This window comes from Adiantum capillus-veneris, chromosome 25 (assembly GCF_014529385.1).
Source record: "Adiantum capillus-veneris isolate H3 chromosome 25, ASM1452938v2, whole genome shotgun sequence".
In the NCBI taxonomy this organism is placed as follows: domain Eukaryota; kingdom Viridiplantae; phylum Streptophyta; class Polypodiopsida; order Polypodiales; family Pteridaceae; genus Adiantum; species Adiantum capillus-veneris.
The window spans coordinates 30,546,603-30,568,254 of NC_140955.1; the positions used below are offsets into that span (position 1 = coordinate 30,546,603).

The 21,652-nt window shown below is 45.3% G+C and overlaps 1 pseudogene; it reads left to right on the top strand.

Moving 5' to 3' along the window:
- The first annotated feature begins 631 nt into the window (after nucleotides 1–631).
- Nucleotides 632–21,323, top strand: LOC147424651 (uncharacterized; annotated as a pseudogene).
- The last annotated feature ends 329 nt before the right edge of the window (nucleotides 21,324–21,652 follow it).

Below are 21,652 nucleotides of genomic sequence, written 5' to 3' on the forward strand. Positions count from 1 at the left end.
AAAGCCTTGGGTGAATAGGATATACACACAGATAGTTTAGAGGTGAGAAAGCTTACACTAATCTTTCTTTGGATACCTTGGACTTGCTTCATCCAGAGTTGAAGCTATGGCAGATAAAGGCAAAGGCAAGCTTCCTCCTGAAGAGAGTTCCTCTTCAATGCACAGACACCGTAGAGACACGACGGGTACTAGGTGTCAACATTTGTCAGGACAGAGTGTGTGCCACTGCTTAATATGACTCTTGAAGACCAGGAACAAGAAGATCTGTTTATTGCGCAACTCATGAGCATGGTTGGCAACATTTGAACAACTTGTCAAAAATCCCAGAATGAAGAAGTTTATGAAATCATGCAAAGAGGATTCACAAGCTAGATCGTCTCATCATGCCACAAATAGATTGAAGGAACATGTTCTTGCTATTGTAGAGCATGTTGAGAAGATACCAGTAGTAACGATTGGTCCAGTGCTACAAGCTACACAGGCACAGGATCCAAGAGTGAATGGTCAAGGGAGTAATGCATAGTTTCTTATGCCTACCATTTCTACCCAGCTTGCTGTCCAACCTGGATACTTTGGTGGTGGGTCAATTTTTCAGGCCATGGCAAGGTAGCTCACTAGTTTTCTAGGATTCATGCCAAGAGGGTCACCAGGAATCTTGCCTACTGATGCAGTGAACCCTCTTTATGCTAGCATCAGTGTACAGCCGGGACATTAGACCTTCTACAATTTAATTTTGATGCCTGCACCACCTGTTAGCATGGTTGAAATTCCTCCGTCTAGTGAGCATTTCCCAGCAAAGACTAGTGAGGTCAGTGTAGAGAAGAAGATGCATGAGGATTTTCCATTCTTACTGCCACTAGTCTATGGTCACTTGACACCTTAGAGCGTAAAGGCTAAGGACTATAAGGAAGGTGGTCAAGCAGTGAACTTCTAGCGGTATGCAGGACAAGTTGAAATATTTGACTTTTATCCAACAGTTTGATGTCGCATACTTTGGAGGTAATTTTACAAAGTCTTCTAAGATGCAAAAGGCATTAACGTTTTTAAAGAGTAATTTTTTACATTGGTGGACCTCACTATTAATGCAAGGATTAGCACCTGCTACTTGGGTCCAGTTCAAACAATAGTTCTCATTTTCTTGGCTGACAAAAAACATTCAGACAGCATGGCACAAGCTGGATGCAACAGATTGTTCAAATCTGGAAGAGTATTATAACAAGAAATTTTGGGATGACCTCTTACCGGTTACTTCATACAAGACAATGCCACTGCCAAAGCAGATTGAGAAAAACTGTTGTGGTTTGCCCGAAGAAATTAGAGACTACTACATTAAGACCAATGTTGCAAACATGACTTAGATGATTGAGAATACAAACATGGCTAATGCACTATTGCAATAGGGTCATGTGGATTCAAGAGTACTTCAAGAAGGAACCACGGGGATATTGGATAACAAGAAACTCACACCTTGGATAAAAAAGCTAAAAGGGGAGTCTGTCCCATTAGTTTTTTCTTATGCTATTACTTCAGCAATGAAAATTCATCTTTCTACGTACTTGGTTTTTGCAAACCAATTTAATGAAGTTGAAAATGATTTGTGTACACTAGATGAAAGTAGAAAGGCTTTCTTGAATAAATTCAGTGATTGTTTTTCAGATTCTTTACCAAGAGAGTTATCCCCTTAGAGGCCTGAAGATCATACTATAGATCTCATCCCAAGGTCTAGTCCGCCCAATAGGCCACAATACAGGGTTAGTGCATCACAACAGAAAGAGATAATGGTGCAATTTAATGAGCTATTAGAGAAGGGTCTAATTCAGCCCAATAGTTCACCGTTTTGTTCAGCTGTTTTATTAGTTCAAAAGAAGGACAGTTCTTAGCGATTGTGTATAGACTTGAACAAGACTACAATCAAGAATGGGTTTCCGATTCCTCAAATTGATCGCATTCTTGATCGACTGCAAAGAGCAAGAATATTTAGCAGGATAGATTCAAAGAGTGGATACATCAGATTAAAATAAGGCCCAAGGATATTCACAAAACTTCTTTTAGAACTACATTTGGTCTCTACAAATTCGTACTGATGCCGTTTGGTTTGACCAACACTCCTACCACCTTTAACAGAATGATGGACATAATCTTTCGTCCACACAGAACCTTTGTAGGCACATTCTTTGATGATATGATTATCTTTTCAAGGAATGAGGAGCACATAGATGATCTTACCGCAGTCTTTAATGAGCTCAAACGTAATAGATTGCTCATCAATGGGAAAAAGAGTGAATTATTTTTGGAAGAGATTCACTTTCTTGGCCACATAGTTCCCAAAGATGGTGTTAGAATAGATCCTGCTAAGATAGAAGCAATTGATCATGGCCAAATCTAAAAATTTTACATGATGTCCACATTTTTCTTGGCCGATGCTCTTACTACATAATATTTTTAAGACACTTTTCTGAGATTGCTTCTCCCTTACATGCGCTTGTAAAGAAGACCATCAAGTGGCAGTGGACTGACAAAGAGAAATCAGCATTTAGATGCTTGAAAATCAAATGACTAAAGATCCAATGCTTAAGTCATTTTGTACTGCAGGGTGATGCATGTGGAAACAACATTGGTGATGTCTTGATGCAGAATGGCCAAGTTGTGGCATATGAGAGTAGAGTACTCTCTAACACTGAAAAGACTTATGAGGTTTATGAGAGTAGAGTGCTCTCTAACATTGAAAAGACTTATGAGGTTTATGAGAAAGAACTGTTGGCTGTACTCCATGCACTGTTCACTTGGAAGCACTATTTGCTTGGTTCTGATTTTGTAGTGCAAACGGATCACCAAACTCTCAAATAATTTATCACACAAGCAAAGTTGCTAGAGAAACACATGCACTGGGAAAATTTTCTATCAATGTTCCCTTTTAAGATAGTGCATGTGGAAGGCAAGAAAAATGTGGATGTTGATGCCTTATCTCGCAAACCACAAGTGTCAATTGTCCCGATTTCTTATCATTAGGAACTTGATGATATGAAAGAGCAGTATGCAATTGATGAAGATTTTTTTGGAATCTATGAACAATTGATCAACGGACAACATCATGATCATTACATTCTTAAAGATGGCTTTATCATGATGCATGGCCGACTATGCGTTACGAAGCCATTAAGGCCAAAAATCATGCTCCACTGTATGCTGGACATCGTGGCATTGATACTACTATTCAGTGAAGGAGTTTCCCTACTTGAGATATTTTTCAAATCTTGCAATAGTACTGTTATGCTACCAAAATCATGTCAAAACAGGTGAAAACTAGTAGATAACAAGTTTTGAATTCTGGAAATCCCTACCTTTGTAATTTTTATTTTGTTAATAATAAAGGAATACCACAAGGGGTATCAAACTTCGGGGCCAATCTGGTGTTGAGTGAGGAAGTGAGATTTTACGTCTGTGTGTGAATGAAAAGTTCAGGTATTTAATTGATAGAATCACCTCTTTATGAGACAATAGACCAGTTTTATCATGGAATGTCCAAGTCTATTGTGAATGATCAAGATCCTCGCATGATTTTTTTTTTGGCTTGCACTATTCAATAACCTTGGCACTAATTTGAATTTTTCTACTGCATATCATCCTCAAACGGATGGGCAGAGTGAGATCACCAATTCCACAGTGTTGGATATGTTGAAATCCTATGTGTTGGACATACAATCTAGCTAGGAGAAGTATTTGCCCCTTGTCAAGTACGCATATAACAATGCCGTACATTCATCTACAGGAAAGGAATCCATTGAGATTCTTTACGGTAAGCCTTTGCTTCCACCAATCCTTTGAACTAAGGATAAGATATTTGTAGCGGATGAGTTTTTCCGAGATATGGATACTGCATATGGGCAAGTAAAGAGAGCAATATTGCGCTTGCAAGAAAAAAAAAAGAAACCAGCAGACAAGCACAAAAGGAATGTGGACTTAATAATCAATCAATTGGTCTTACTCAAGTTTGAGAAGGCAACACTAAAGAAACAAGCGACTCATAGGGGAAAGTGGTAAAACTTTCCAATTTTTATTATGGGCCGTTTACGATAACTGACCAATAGAGCTACCACCTAATTGGAGGATCCATAATGCTTTCCATGTTAGTTTACTCTGGCCATATGTGCCTCCAAGTCAGCCTATTGCTGAGGAACCTCCTGAGGTTGAGGAAACAGAAGAAATTCTCCAACCGGAGCAGATCATTCATCATCAAGAGTGGCCACTCAAGTCTAGAAAGATTACACGGAAGTATTTGGTAAAGTTCAAGAATTATTCTACTTCAGACGCTCAGTGGATGACAGAGCAGGGATTAGCATATTATCCGAAGATTTTGGAAGGATATGTACATGCACTAAAATTGAGGACAACTATTTAGAAGCCATAGGGATGTTGCTAAATGGATTATTTTCTTATTTTTTTAAATAACTTCTATTTCTTGAAACTAGGATATTTAAATGTGTACACTTGAAGATAAATCTAGCTTCTATTGTCGGCAAGCCCCTCGCCATCGTTAAATGTTCCCCCCCCCCCCTCACCTCCCTTGGGTAGCACACCCCCATTCCCATGCGCGTTGCCTTCCCCCTTGCCCCAGCTCTTTGCTCCTTGCATGCAGCCCCATGCTCGCTCGGAGCGCGTTCCCCATTGCTCAACCCCCGCTACACAATGTCTACCCACCCCCTCGGCCCTGCCCACAACCCACCCCCTTGCTTATTGTTGCACGTTGACCACCAAACTTGCTGCATTGAGCCTCTTGCGGCCTACCCTCACCCCATTCACTCCTTGCACATTGCTCTAGCCCCCCCCAACCCCCCCTCCCTCTTTCCCCCTACTCTCTGGGTTGCTCAGCGAGCTTGCCTTGTTGGTGGTGTTTCCCAGCGGCATCATTTTGTCATGTTGTCTCCCCTCACTCTCTTCAATGCATTTGATCCTCTTTTGCTCTCCTTCACAGCAAAAGACACAGATGGAGGGCTTTGCTCCACCTCAGAGAGACTCGACGGAAGCCCCCTCGCCCAACCCCGTGGAACCTACCAACCAATTTGCTCTTTTTTTTATAGAGCAATCGAGCTTAGAGGCACAGGTGGCGCACCTTCAATCCACCTCTCTTATTTGCAAGATTATTGGCACCCGATCTAGTAAAGGGGAGATACGTGATCTCCTCTAGGTCCATCTTAGTAGAGGTGGGCAAGATCATCAACGTTCAGCTTCTCAAGCATGGCTACTATGAGATAGAGTTTGAGACTTCTAAGATGGCACCCAAGGTCATTGCGATGAGCCCCCTAGCCATTCGTGCAGCTAGAGCTCATTTTTTACAATGGCACCATGGATTTGATCCGGCTACCGATGCTCTCGTAGAGGAGGTAGACCTACCCATCTGAGTATGCTTCTCAGACATGAGGAGAGAGTACCTCTCACTCCTTTCCAAGATTGGTTCAGAGAGATTGGCACGATCTTCGAGACACCTCGCACGACAACTTCTGTAGCTACCAAGGCAGGTGACATACCTATTGTACACATTCTGGTTTAGTACACCCACACCCTCTCATTTTTCAAAAGATGGGACATCTAGCAAAGGTCTGTCCACGGAGGAGGCCCAGATCTTTGGCACAGACCCAGCCTCCTAAGGCTGGCCAGACACAGCTCATGTAGATTGGTAACAAGTCTGTGGTTGACATTGCCAGGGACCCCACACCAGTTCTCCCCCATGTTGTCGTCCTACACCAGGCTAGCAGTGGTGGGTTCTCACAGGGAGCCGTTTCAACCCCTTACAGCAAGACGAGCCCTCAGATACCCCCTCTACCTCAGCTTCACCACAGAAAACCCCTCCTCCCTTCGTGCCACCCATGTCCCCCCAACCCCTCTCCACCTCACCCCATTCCCCTGGTTAACCCCCCTCCTTCCCATTCCACCCACTAGCCCCCCTGCTCCATCAGCTTCTCTCGTTCCTACCTCACAGCCAACTCTGGGGATAGGACCTTCATCATCTACTAGGAGGTTTCTTGGCAGCGCTTTTGCCACGAGCCGCCTGGAGACTATCTTGCGGACCCCTTTTGGTGCATACGTCACCTTTGTGTGGTAGGAACCAGGTTGAGTGGACTCTAGACTCAATGATGGATTGGATTGAGGCTTAGGCTCTTGAGTTCATTCATCACACGAGAGACTTGGTGGTGATAGATTTGGTACAGACTCTGTGGCTATTAGCCAAGTTCTCGGTGATACCTCTGGACACAGCAGGATGTAGACACATTGTGGTACATTTTTTTGTTAACATGCAAAGTCCACCATGCTCTATATATGTACGTGAGGACTCCTGGACAAAGGTTACCTGACGTAGGGCATGCTCTCTTAGTGGGCCTGAGTTGGATAGTCTCTCCAGTCATGACTATCTCGGGGTTGCTTAGATGCAGATTACTCCCAATCTCAAAGATAGTGAGGTTGGATGCTAATGCAACATCGGTCTTCTGTCACTGACTCCATGAGGGTTGTCGCATGGAATGTACAAGGATTAGGTGGACCCCAGTTCCAACGTCAGCAGGGTTGCCTACTTCATGAGCTTCAATGATGCCTTGTGGGTGGTGAGATTGACATTCTTATGCTTCAGGAGCATCATCTCTGTGAGAGCTGCATTAGACTATGTGATCAAATTTTGTGTGGGATTAGCTGCATTTGGGCCTGGAGGCATCTAGGGTGGGGTACATTAGGAAAAGTTTGGACTAAAAAATGGGCCTTGTAAGAATTGTTGATGTGGCATAGCTTTCAAAAAGTGGGGATCGGTAAATTTTTTGCAAATAAGATCCAAACTTGTCGGAGGTTGGATATTTAGAATCTACTATTCAAATGCTATCTATTGATATATAGCATGCATGTATCGGACATTGCCTTCATGTAGATCTAGAAAAAGGTGATTTTAGATTATCGTAACGGTAACAAAACTTGGCTGATTGAAAAAAAATGGCATAACTTTCATAGAAGTCATCCAAAATTTTCGGACCTTGGCTCTTTAGAATCCACTTTTCAAGAAGTTTCCAATGATAGGTCATATAATGGGGTTCTAATCAATATTTAGAGGGGTCTACTGGGTTGCTTTCTTTTGTACAACTTTGATGATGTGGCACTCTTAAAAGGCCCAAAAATGAGTTCAAAATTTTCCTAATGTGTATGACTATACGAACTCATGGCAGCAGACCATTGTGGGTAGAGGCATTACCAGACAGGGCTCAATAGATTACTATGTAGGTCAAGGGATGCCTCATCATGATGGGCTGCCGCATGCAAAGCAGTGGTGTGTTGGGGGAGACGTCAAAATGTTGGAGGACCCCTCAGATAGGATTAAAGGTAGCCATGCTATTGTGCACAGGGTTGAGTTGGCATCTTGGGAGTGGCTATGTATGACCTTCAAGGTTTTTGATGTTTGGTAGCATTTAGAGCTTAGAGAGTGGGTGGGGAAACTTTGGACAGAGAGTTTGGACACGCTGGATACCCCTAATAGTAGAGTGGCCTTTGGGCTTTTTGAGCTTAGTTGCTTCTTCCTCCAAGAGTCTGCAGCTCACTTGGCTGCAGCCAGGGAGGAGGAGAAGCGTCTTTGATGAGGCATTGTTTCCTTGCAGAGGATGCAGGAGCACCACCTAGACAGTCCTTGGTTGGAGAATTAGATGCAACATGCTTGATAGGAGCTGCTTAGCATTGAGGAGCTGTGTCATGAGATTGCCTTCCATTGGCAACATGCATCTCAGTGGACCCAAGTGGATGACAGAGTTACTAAGGAGTTATTTGAGACAAAGGGGCCCGGCCATGCATACACCCGTGTTATCCAATTGAGGAGACCCGACATGTCAGTTGCATCAGAGCCTAAGGATATGCATGCAATTGATACTGACTTCTATCGTGATCTATGATCAGTTGAGCCTATTGTCAATTGAGCCTCAGTCAAAGCATCACAATGCATGCAAAGAGTATGTTTGGGCACAGATGTCTAGCCTTGTTTACTGGGAAGATGTGTCAGAGATTAGAGCTTCCTCTCCAACTAGAGGAGCTCCATGAGGCCCTCAGAGCACTCCCCCGAGGTAGTTGTCCATAGGGGAGGATGGTTTGACTCCCAGCTCCTTTTTGGAGTACTGGGACTTGCTTGATTTGGATCTTTGCAGCACCTATCAGTACATATTGAACACAAGAGAGATGCCTGACAGCATGAGTGAGGGTTTGATCTTCCTTATTCCCAAGGAGGGGGATCCTTGGATGTTCGGCAGTGGCGACCAATCACCATTCTCAAAATTCTAGCAAAGGCTCTGAGTTTGAGGATTTAGCCACTACTTGAGAGCATTATACATGGGACCCAAACAGACTTTGTCAAGTAGCATAGCATCCTTGACAACATTTTCACCTTTTGGGAGGCATCTACCCTTGTGCGTCTTTGAGGAGAGGGTCCTGTGATACTCCTTGATATTGAGAAGGCTTATGATAAAATTGACTAGAACTTTTTGGAAGGCACTTTACGTAGGATGGGGTTCTAAGATGCTTGGATCAGAGGAGTTTCATCTTTCTACAGGTTTGCACACAGTTAGGTGCTCTTCGTAGGGGGAAGAGGGGAACACTTCATGCTCACATTTTTGGTCAGGTAGGGTTTCCCTCTAGCCCCTTCCCTCTATGCTGAGGTGATGAGCATATTTTTGACTTCATAGCAGGTTGGGTTGTGTGATTTAGAGCTCCCTATTAGGGGAGACAAGTTACTTGATGTTGAGTTTGCTGACGACTCAACCATGTACTTAGAGGTCCTGGAGCCCAATCTACATAGGTGTGAGCAGGATCTTGAGGAGTTTTGTTGTGCATCAAGAGCACAGATCAACTGGAGGAAGAAAGTGGCTTTTGAGGTTGGCAATGCTTGTATGCCAGATTGGTTGCTAGGTGAAAGGACTCAAGTACGCTATCTTGGGTGTGAAGTTGGCTTGGACTTGTCCCATGAGCAACAAAATGCTACCCTCCGCCTGTCCATTCTAAGGAAATTGCTTCACTGGAGTTCAACACAGCTCTCTTTGGCAAGTAGAGTTGTAGTGGCCAACCAGGTGTTGTTGGATACTATGTGGTACATCATGTCTTGATGGATCTTCTCAAGCTCCCTCATTTACCATCTAGAGAAACTGATCAAGAACTTTTTGTGGTTAAGGGGTGACACCCAGTTAGCCCGGGCCAAAGTGGCTCGGCAAGTCATCACCTTACCATGTTTTAAGTGGGGGTTGGGGATCATTGACCCAACACAGTAGAGCAGAGCCCTCCTTGGGAAGTTTGAGGTCAGAGGAATTCTTTCTAGGGGCAAAGCCTTGGAAGGAGTTGTTGCTTCACCGGCTTTGAGCTCAAGTCCCTCTTGCGGGCTACAATACTTGGGATCTATCTAGTACACAGTGGATTCTTGGTAGCCTGTGTAGCATGTAGCCATCCTTTGAAGAGTCAGTGTCACTGTCTGTGGGAATACCCCATGGCACATTAGTTTTGGCTTCGAGTTCTTTGGTTGATGCTACCAGCTCTTTCCACAAGTCAACAATACACTTGGGGTGTTGTAGCCTGGTCCACTCTCATGGGCCCTGCGCTCCATTTTGAGTTGGCTTCCACCAGTAGGATGAGTGTGATCTAGAGGGGTTGACCTACACTCCAGCCTGCCATAGAGCTTACCCCCTAGAAGTGGTGCAGTGAGAGAGAAGTTTGTTTATGGCCTGACACTCTGGTTCATTTGGCGAGCCTGTTGCTTCCGCATCTTAGAGGCTCGCCCTGTCCCATCGATAGAGAGTGTTGGAGACTTTTGGCTGGAGCTGATTCAAACTCTCAAGGGTCATTTCAAGAGACTTCAGGGTAGCTCCGACTGCATGCAGGAGCTCAAAGAGGCTTTTCTGCGACTCTGGCGCCCATGGCCTTTCTTGTCCATGGTCCTAGGTGTGCCTAGATGGCACTACCGGCCACCTGTGTGGCTTTTTTCTCCTCTCATTTGTGATTAGCCCTCATTGTAAATATTTTGTTCACTCATTGAGAGAGTCTCGCCATGCTTTTGATGTAGCCCTCTTTATCAGAGGTGATTTGTAGCCCTATGGGCAGTATTGTTAACTAATGGAAGGATCTTTTCTTGGGGGAAAAAAAATGTGTACTCTTGAACTCTAAAGTTAGGAATTGTAGATCTACTAGAATAGATTAGAGCCATTAAGAATGGGAAACTCTGATGTGTCATATGATGGGTGACATTAAGCATCGAGAAGGGGTTGTGTCATTAGTTTTGTGGGAGAGACCAAGAAGTGGATATTCTTGATGGGTCACATGATGGGTGACGGGAACATTGGAAAGAAAATTCCATTGTTCTTGGAGGAATTCCAAAGTGGAAAAAGGAATACGTGTAAAGACACAGACACAAGAATACGCGTTTTGAGAAGCTTTAAAAAAAAAAGCAAAATATGTTAAGTTCTTTTTGGAAAAGGCAGATGATTTCTTGTGAGGAATCTACATTTGCATTGCATCTCTGCCTGAGATCTACATCCAGGGGCACCTGGAAAGTGTTGTGTATAGGATTTGTTTTCAACTCACTGAGTTTTATTGAGTTTTTAAACAAGTTCATACATTTTAAAAAACTTGTTCGGTCCCCCCACTTAATAAGTGGACAGCCACTTATTGAATAAAGCAAGGCTCCATTAAAAAACCCAACGCTATCTATGGGTTGAAAATAAACGTATGACCTCTCTCTTTCTTGCATCGCCAAATTTGCTGCCAGCCTTCCCCTTCTCTAACTCTCTCCCTCTGTAGCTATTGTTGCCGACACCGTGCCATCTATTCATGCCAGCCCTAGAAGCTTATAAAAACAGCCAATATTCTCTCTCTTTTAGCAATTTTGCCAGCACTAGCTCTTGAAGACTCTGTTGTTGGGTATTTGTGAGTGATCGTACGAAGCTAGCGTGTGAAGGTCTCTTTCCGCACTTGGAGCAATAGTAAGATTGTGAATATGCTCTTTGTGTTTGTGTTTGTGCTTTTGAAGGTACTCAATCACGGAGAAGGAGCAAGGAGGCCTCAGTCTACGCTCACAAACTCCCGAAAACAAAATCCGGAACAGTCTGTGGAGCTTTACACTTTGAGTTCATACAAAACGGAATTGATAGCTTGTCTCTCAAAATTTCCCGCATGGGAAGGAATTGACCATTGAGTTTGAGATTTAGAATGGAGGGGTTTCTCCATTCTTGAGCTTGTAAAACGACTCTACCTAATAAAGATTCTTTGGGGGGGACCAACCCATCTTTTGGTCCCAATACTATGTCGATCCCGTTGAAAGTCTATTTATTTTGAGCTTGTTGATTATTCATGTGTGCTTGCGTTTGTGACAGTTCTTAAACTTCACTAAATAATGTCGCAACTTTTCTCTTAACTTTTCTTCTTTATGTGCCAAAATATGCTTAGGTATCAAGATCTCATCAAGTTTCTCAACTTTAGGTTGATCTTCAATTGGCATATCTTCCCGGCACATCTCCCACAAAAGGTCTTAAAAGACTCACATGCAGCACATTATGAATCTTCCAATGGTCTGGCAATTTCAGCCTGTATGCAACATCAGTGATCTTGTCAATTACTTGAAAAGGCCCATAGTGTCCCTTCATCTTCTTTAATCTTGCCATTTCAAATTGCAAAAGAACCCAATCACCAAGTGAGAACAAAAGTTCACGTCAATAACGATCATCAGCCCTTTTCAACTTTGCTTGAGTCTTCTTGAAGGCAAGCTTAATTTTCTTATACATTTCATCCATATTATGTGCTTCAAAAATCTTATCTTTTGTGTGTAAAATGGGAGGAACCTTTTAGCCACCCTCAACAATTTCAAAGGGTGCCTTGCATGTTGACAAATGGACTGCATTATTGTATGCATACTCGAGCAAAGGTAAATTTTGTTCTCACTTGCCCTTATTATCTAATACATAGCATTTAAGCAGATCTAGGACAATAGCATTGGTTTCTTCTGACTATCATTTTCTTTTTCAAGAAAAAGATCCTTCTATTAGTTAATAAAACTACCCATAGGGCTACAACCACCTCTACTAGAGAGGGCTACCACAATCATAACGGGAGACTCTCCCAATGAAAAAACAACATATGTACAATGAGGGCTAAATCAAGAGATGGGAGGAGGGAAAAGCCACACAAGTGGATGGTAGTTCCATTTGAGCTCACCCCAAACCATGATGAAGAAAGGCCCAGGGCGCCAGATTCAAAGGAATGCCTCTCTATGCTCTTGCATGTGGTCGGAGCTGCCCTGAAGTCTCTCACATTGTCCCTTGAGAGTATGGATCAACTCCAGCCAAAAGTATCAAACAGTCTCCGCTAGTGGCACAAGGCGAGCCCCAAAGATGCGAAAGCAATGGGCCTGCCATATGAACCAGAGTGTCAGGCCACAGGCGAGCTCCCAACACACCTCTCTCTAAGTACACCACTCCTGTGGAGTATGCTGTGTACCAGGCTGGAGGGTAGGTCGACCCCCCTGTATCACTATCATCCTGCTAGTGGAGGATAGCTCAAACTGTAGTGCAGGGCCCGTGAGAGTGGACCAAGCAGCTACCCCCCAAGTGCATAGTTATGTTGTGGAAAGAGTTGGCATTAGCCGAAGGACCCGAAGCCAAACTTGTTGTGCCATAGGGCAGTCCCACAAATAGTGATAGTGACTCTTCAAAGGATGATCACAAGTTGCACATGCTGCCAAAAGGCCACTATGTACTAGCTAGCTCCCCAATGTTGTAGCTCTATGTGCAACTAGCCACTAGAATAGAGTGACTCGCCATGGCTGTTTGGTGTCTCACAACCTCGCCCAAAAGATTGACAAGAACTCACTTGTGAGACCCTTCTCCTGACATTGAGGTATTGCAGCATGACGAGCCTCTCTTCGTGCTGCCAGTATGTGACATCCCAATCAAATAGGATCAACCTCCTTAATGCAGCCAAGGCGGCCGAAACACCAAGTCTTTGATACCATGTAAGAACATGCATCAGAAGATGCGATGATGACATTGAATCATAGGACGGCACATTGGGGAAGAATACCCCACTTCCTATCACATCTATACACAGGCCAAACTCTTTTAACATTTCCATGGGCCATCATAGGTTGAGGTTGACACCCCAACAATCCTCCTTTTGAACCTAAACCTTTGACACTCCAAAGATTCACCTTGGTGCCTTCGCGAGACTGTGAACAAGCTTGGAGTATGAATGAGCGGGTGTTTAAGAAGGGTGAGGTGATTCAATGAAGGAAATCCTTTGGTAGAGCAATGACATCAAGTTGGTGACACTTGGCTTAGGAGATCTAGGGTAACGGACCACTTATTGAAATCTAGGAGCGAGTTCAACCAGTTGGTTTATGCTTTTGAGATCTATTAAAGAGGAGTTTGAAGGTTGTGGTGGAAAGATTTATGGCATTCATGGTGTGGGGTGTGTGTATATATTCAAGAAGAGAGACTCAATGTAGACACAAAATAGTATGAAATTGAGAATGAGATAGTACTTAGGTATTTTTAGGTTGGATAAAGATGACACCTTTCCTTACATCATAAGAGTGCTTCTAGAATTTTTTGAGTCTACACATGGGTGTGCATGGCTCCTCATGAATATTCACACGAGTCCACATGGGCCCGTGTCTACGTGGCTAAGGGGGGTTTCCATGGGTCTTCATTGGTCGAGGTTCACACCCAAACATGAGTTGCAAGAGGTTAGGGTTTGGCTAATAACTTACATCAAATCAATTATCTTCCAGATGATCACTGACTTGTGTTGGTTTACATCAACAACCTTTAGAAAACCTTCAATTAGCTAAATATGGTGTCATTTTTTTTTCGAGAAAAAGATCCTTCTATTAGTTAATAAAACCGCCCATAGGGCTACAACCACGTCTAATAGAGAGGGTTACATCAACCATAAAGAAAGACTCTCACAATGAAAAACTAGCATTTGTACAATGAGGGCCAAATCAAAATATTGGAGGAGGGAAAAGCCACACAGGTGGACGACAGTGCCATTTGAACTCACCCCGAACCATGGTGAAGAAAGGCCTAGGGTGCCAGATTTAAAGGATCTCCTCTCTACACTCCCGCATCCGATTAGATCTGCCCTGAAGTCTCTTGAACTGTCCCCTGAGAGTATGGATCAACTCCAACCAAAAATTTTGAACAGTCTCCGCTAGTGGCACAAGGCGAGCCTCAAAGATGCGTAAGCAGTGGGCTTGCCAAATGAACCAGATTGTCAGGTCACATACGAGCTCCCAACACACCTCTCTCTCACTGCACAACTCCTGTGGGGTAATCTTTGTAGGATCCTAGGCTGACCCCCCTGTATTAATATCATCCTGCTGGTGGAGGATAGCTCAAACTGTAGTGCAAGACCCATGAGAGTGGACCAAGCAGCTGCCCCCCAAGTGTACTGTCGTGTTGTGGAAAGCACTGGCATCATCCAAAGGACCCAAAGCCAAACCTATTGTGCCATAGGGCAGTCCCATAGACAGTGATGCTGACTCTCCAAAGGATGATCACAAGCTGCACATGCTGTCGAAAGGCCACTATGTACTAGCCAGCTTCCCACCATTGTAGCTCTATGTGCAACTAGCCCCTGGAAGAAAGTGACTCACCGCGGTTGTCTGGCATCCCACAACCCACCCAAAAGGCTGGCCAAAACTCAACTATGAGACCCTCTTCTTGCCAATGAGGTATTGCAACAGGACGAGCCTCTCTCCATGCTATGTGTATGTGACATCCCAGTCGAACAATGTACTAAAAGAAAGGGACCCCTGGATGGTCGGCTAAGGAGAAAGGGTCCCTCCAAAAAAACTCTCCAGGATCCCACTGCACTTGTGCTAGTGGACAACTCTCCCAATCCCAAAGCCTCCAATGGCCTGCCTCAAGAGCTTTTGGGTGAGGATCAATGACACAAGTCCTCCTGTAGATGCCCACTACTCGGGTCCTCTGAAAACAACACTCTACAACCTGTGGAGCTGCTACTGAGACTCTGTGTAGTCGAACCTCGCCTGTATCTCAAAAAACATGGAGGGTAAAGCCTGTGAGCAAGTTCGAACTACAATGCGGACCTCCAATCGCTTGAAGGCCCCCATCCATCTAGGAGTTGTTGTCTCTAGAGGTGTGAGTCTGGTATTGCCTCTGTGATCTCCTGACACGTGCTTTGCACCCCTCTCATGCCCTACAGTTGGATGCTATGTAACTCCTTTGGCAAACTTTAGAACTGAAGCCAGTCACCTAGAGTGTGTGTTGGACCCTCATCCATGGGACCCTAAGAAACATGAGGCCTACTACCAACCAAGTGGCCTCTCTAAGTGCTAACCATGGGGTTCCAAACAAGGGGCTATCTTAGGCGCTCTCCCCCCACAGCTGCTCCCAGGAGAAAAGCAGGCTCACAACAAAACGATCCTCCAGTCTTCTGCTCAGACCAACTCTGTGCATCTCTGTGAAGATCCATTTGATGGAAGGTCTCTAGGGGCCTCCTGCCTGAGGAGCTCAAGCTCTAAGCCACTAAAGAAAAAACTCCTTCTAGGGCTGCTCCCCTGGAAGCAGTCTTTTGACAACAAACTTCCCAAGAAGGGATCTGCTCTACTATGCTCGGTCTATGATCCCCAACCCCCCATGAGAACAAGGTAGAGTAATGAACTGCTAGGCTACTTTGTCCCGGGCTACCTGAGTGTTGTTCCCTGTCAAAAGAAAGTTCTTGATTAGCCTCTCTTCTTGGATGATGCAAGAGCTTGAAAAGATGTGGCAAGATGTAATGTACCACATAGTAGCCAACAACATCTAGTTGGACACTACAACTCTGCCTGCCAAGGAGAGCCATGCCGAACTCCAATGTAACAACTTCCTCCTGATGGACAGGAGGAGGGGAGCAATTTGCTGCTCAGGAGATAAGTCCATGGCAACCTGACACCCCAAGTAGCGAACTGCAGTCCGTGGGGAAATCCATCTAAAACTCTCACCTAGCAACCAATTAGGCCTAGGAGCACTGCCAACCCAGAAAGCCACTATCTTCCTTTAGTTGATCGGTGTGCCAGATGCACAACAAAACGTCACTAGGGCCTGCTCACACCTGTGCAGATTGGCCTCCTGGCCCTCCAAGTACAAAGCTGATTCGTCTGCAAACTCAGCATCCAGTAGCTCATTTCCTTGAATAGGGCACACTAAGCCCGCAGACCAACGTGCTGTGAAACCAAGAATCTGCTCGTCACCTCAGCATAGAACAGAAAGAGGAAGGGGGCTAAAGGACATCCCTGTCTGACAAGCATGTGAGCATGAAACGGTCTCCTCTACTTCCTGCCAAAAGCATGTGACTGTGTGCACGTCTATAGAGAGCTAACACCCCTCTGATCCAAGCATCTGAGAAATCCATCCTGCATAGAGTTCCCTCCAAGAAGTCCCAGTCAACTCTGTCGTAGGACTTCTCAAAATTGAGAAGAAGTATCACCAGATCCTCACCTCAGAGGTGCACAAGGGCAGATGCCTCCCAAAAAGTGATGATGTTGTCAAGGATACTACACTCCTTGACAAAACATGTCTGGGTGCTCCTCCAACCAAGGACTGTCTCGGTGCTGCTCCTGGATCCTTTGCAAGGAAGCAATGCCCCATTGGAGACGCATCTCCTCCTCTCTCGTTGTAGCTAGGCAGGCCGTAGACTCTTGAAGAAAGAAACAACTAATTTGATCAAGTCTAGAGGCCACTCTGTCAGTAGGAGAGTCCTGTGTGTGTCAAAGCCCTCTGTCCAAAGAGCCACCACTAGCTCTCTGAGATCTAAATCCAACAAGATCCTCTCAGGGATGTGTAGCATTCTGCTCCCTCTCCTCTGTCTATCATCACAGTGAGGATAACTGGTGCATGGTCCGAAAAAAATGTCCCATCCAAAATGCAAACTAACCCACCCAAGTCACAGATGTAGTCACCGTCATAAAAGCAATCTATCCTAGATAGATTCACTCCGCCCACTCTGCAGTCCGAGTGAGAGAAATCCAAGCTGTCTGGGGGCCTCACAAAGCTAGAGTGCTTCCAAACATCTTAAACCCTCAAAGTCATACATAGCCTCTCCCAGGCTTCCAACTCAGTCTCGTGCATAGTAGCATGGCTACCTCCAATCATGTCAAAGGGGTCGTCCATCATGTTGAAGTCACCCCCAATGCACCATTGCTATGCATGCGGCATAGACTCTATAATGTGAGACCAAAACTTTGTACGTGCCCTTGCGACATTGGGTGCATAGATGTTCAGGAATCCCAAGAGGCAGCCCTGAACCTGCATAGTAATCAGCTGAGCCTTGCCAGGCACAACAATGCCTCTGTTCACAATGGCCTGCTGCCAAGAGTGCACAATAGTCATACATACCCCTCCCTGGATACCACTAGGTCCAAATGCAGCTGACCAAAATGTCTCATATCAAGCTGACCACAACGTCTAATGCGGCTCTCACAAAGATGATGCTACTGCATCATAAGAATATCAATCTCTCCGCCCACAATGCATCACTAAATCTCCTAATGAAATCGACCCCACTGGCACTAAAACTGGGGCCCACATAATCTGTGCATGCTCCATGAGACCATCCTCATGGAGAACAAGAAAGAACTGATGCTGCAGAAGGAGCTAACTATGCTATCTTTGAGGTTGGCTTGGATGGGGAATAATCCATGTTTGAGCGTTCCCTAGATAGGCGTGACTACAAAGAGTGTCTAGCCCATGCCCAAGAAGAGCATGCCATGCACAAGGCAACCTTATCTATCCAAGATTCCTCATGTATGTATACATAGCATGGTGGGCTGTGCATTTCAACAAAGAACTGTACCACAATGTGTCTACCTCCTACCGAGTCTAGACGTGTCACTTAGGACTTGGCCAACAACCACAAAGTCTGTACCAGGTCTGTAACCCCCAGGTCTCCCATGTGGTGAGAGAAGTCGAGGGCCTTTGCCTGCAGCCACTCCATCACTGAGTGAAGAGTCCACTCAGATTGGTCCCTGTCACATAGGGAAAAACTGAATCCAGCCACTGTGTAAAGGGCCTCTATCCCTCTACCTGCAAGGAATAGTATATGGACTCTAAAGCAAGCTGCCTCAAAATCTGGTGAAGGGTCGTCGATAAACCAAGTGAAGTCGTAGACGAATAAGTCCCACCTATGAAAAATGTCAAAGCTTGTAAGTCCACGAGGAACTGCTACAAAGGGAGATGTTTGCATGAGAAAGAGGGGTTCACAAGAAAGCTTGTCCCTCTCTCGCAAGTGACTTGTAGCAAAAGTGCTGCCAAGAGATCTCCTCGCATCCAAGGAAGGTCCTACCCCATGGGTCGACTGTGGGGTAGGAGAGGGAGGAGATGTGGAAGCGGGGGGAGGGGGCGGGGTAGTGGGGGGGCGGGGAGTGGCAAGAGGGGGGGGGGGGGGGGGGGGGGGGGGGGGGGGGGGGGGGGGGGGCAGGGGGGGAGGGGTAGAGAAGGAGGCGGGGGGGGGGGGGGAGGGGTAGAAGAGAACTCGAGGGGAGGAGGGGTTGTCAAAGGAGAGGCTGAGGTGGAGGGTGGAGCGGGGACCTTGTCCTGCTGAAGATGTTCAAAATAGTTTCTTGTGGGAACCCACTGTTGCTGGTCTAGAGCCTAGTGACCACCTGGAGGGGCAGGATGACATGGTGGCCCTTGTCGACGCTGACCACGAACCTGCTTCCAACCCTCCTCTATGTGAGCCCCAGGCTCGGAGGGTGAGGCTGCCTGAGTACCCTGTGACTCTGTCTGCTACTGCTAGGCAGCCCTAGTATACTAAGGCTGAGCCTGAGGTGAAGGCCGGGGCCTCCTTCATGGATAGGCCTTCGCAAGATGGCCCATCTGTCGACAAATGAAACACTGATTCGGAAGGCCCCAATACTCTATGCTCTGGGGGAGCCAACCACCACTCGCCGGAGATAGTAGAATGATCTTCAGGAGGGTGTGGGTGTCCCACACTAGAGCACGTACTGTGGGAATGCCAGTTGCCTTGGTAGCTACAGAGAATGTCGTGCGAGGTGTCTCTAAGAGGGTCCCAATCTCTGAGCCAATCCTGGACAGGAGCGGAAGGTACTCTCTCCTTAAGCCGGGGAAGCAGACCAAGATGGGAAGGTCTCCTCCTCGACAAGAACATCAATAGCTGGGTCAAAATCGTGGCACCACTGTCAAAAGTAAGCTCAAACTACTTGGATGGCCAAGGGGGCTCATCGCAATGACCTGGGATGCTATCTCGGGAGTCTCAAACTCTATCTAGTAATAGCCACATCCGAGAAATTGAACATCAAGGATCTTGCCCACATCTGTGAGAGAAGACAAACCTGGAGGAGATCACGCACCTGCCCTCTGCTGGGTCTGGTGCCGAGAATCTTGCAGATAACAAAAGTGGACCAAATGCGTGCCACCTCTTCCTCTAAGTTTGCGATAAAAGAGCAAGTTGGATGGTGGGTTCTGCGGGGTCGGGCGAGGGGGCTTCAGTGGAGTCCCTCTATGGCGGAGTAGAATCCTCCATCTGTATCTGTTGCTACAAAGGTGAGCAAAGGGGAGTGGAAGGCATCAATGAGAACAAAATGAAGCGACAAGGTGAGTCAGTGTCGTTGGGGAACAACACCAAAGGAAGCACGACGTGGGAGTGTGGGAATGGTGGGCAGGCTACGAGCAGTGCAAGGAGGGAATGAGGGCAAGGGCAGCAAGGGGGGGGGGGGGGGATGAGACAAGGCTCGTAGGGTTAGGGCAGTGCAAGGGGGATCTAGGAGGATTGGAGCGATTGCGAGCGTGAGAGAGCAGCAACAACAAGCGGGTTTTCTAGTAGACAATTAACCAAGCGTCCATAAGTTTTTGGATGAAAACTTAAGTGTAGTGCCCATGTTTTCAAACAAACCTCTCCATAACAAACTTGTCATGCGAGAATCACAATCACTGACAATTGAATGTGCCATACCATGGTACTTAAACACCTTGTACATGAACAATCATGCCATTTGATCGGATTTTCTCTTCTTCCTGTTAAGCATAAAATGGGCCTGTTTGTTGAACCAACATATAATAGTCCATATACCATCATTCCCTGTCTGCATTTTTGGAAGATCAAGATAAAATCCATAGCAATACTTCCCATGGCTTATTTGGAATAGGCAATGATTGTAATAACCCAGTTTCCTTTTGCCCGTGGAACTTGAACTTTTGGAAAATTATGCATGCTTGCACAAAGGCAACCACATTTCTCCTCAAAATAGGCCAATAATAATGTCTTGACCGCTTTCATTGTTGCACCTATACCACGATGCCCTATATATAGTGGGACATGACTTTTCTACCATAACCTTATGTTGCAATGGGCTCGTGTGACATAGTCTGCTATGCATCATCATAAAACCATCCCTGAGGAGATAGTGTTCATAGCATTGTTCATCTACCAGCTATTCAAAAGTCCTTGCAAAATCTTCTGTTACTATACGTGGTAGTGATGTGTGTGAACACACTAAGGACCACCAGGGCATTTTTTCCCTCACTAGGATGTTTTTTCCCCATGCATTGTATATACGCCCATCACTCTAGGGCTATCTTATCTTTCATTGTGCACTAAGAAATACATACTCTATTGCATGCCTTCAGCTTCTTCGTCTTCTCCAAGTTGTGTGTGTTTTCTTGCAACCCTATTTCCAACAGTTGGTATCAGAGCAGGTTGCGTCCTCCCGGGCATAGTTTCCAACATCTCCAGCACATGCCTGGTCACTTTCTCAAATTTGTAGTGAGCTTTGGTGAGCACCAATAGATTGACAAACACTTCGGGCTCAGATTTTCCATTCGGCTCATTTTGGTCTCCTTTTCCATTACATGCAGTACTGTTAAGGCATTTTGTTATTTTGTGCAAAATTTATATTAGTGCCATTTTTCAAATAAAGGTCCCTTATAGTCTTCTTCGGGTTGTGCTATATAGTACGCATTAGTCCCGTTGCATTTCTCCTATTTTTGGGCAATTTTCACATCAGCGCAGGCATTCACCATGGCTGATAACAACACAAATGATTTCAAGATGTTTGCTGCTGAGGATAAATTGGATGGGGGAAATTACCCAATGTGGGCTTACATGATGCAACATGTTCTTGTGTCAAAGGCTTTTGGAATGTTGCACAGGGCATTGATGTATGCCCTGGTTCTGAGGATACAGGTGATGTTCAGGATGTTACAGGTTTTGGTGGCACGGTGCTGTTGCCAAAGCTGTTTTGCCTGCGACTGAGCAAGCTCGTTGAGATGTTAGAGATGTGCACGCTCATACATTTATTGAATTATCTGTGAATCCCACTACTGCTCCTCACATTCGTTCATCTAAATCTGCAAAACAATCTTGGGATATTCTGGCTGGTCTTTATGAAAGTCGCAATGAGGCAAAAATTGCATTGTTGCGTAAAGAGATAGAGTCAAAGATCATGTATGAGGAAGATGAAATGGACACTTTTCTTGTTGGTATCAAGGATATTAATGAGCAACTTATTTCCACAGGCGAAGTCATTTGTGACAGTTCCCTTGTGTAGACTGTTTTTGATGCTTTGCCAGATTCTTACCAGACTTTTGCTAGTACTTGGAGACTTATGACCCAAGAAAATTTTGAAGTTGTCATGTTTGAT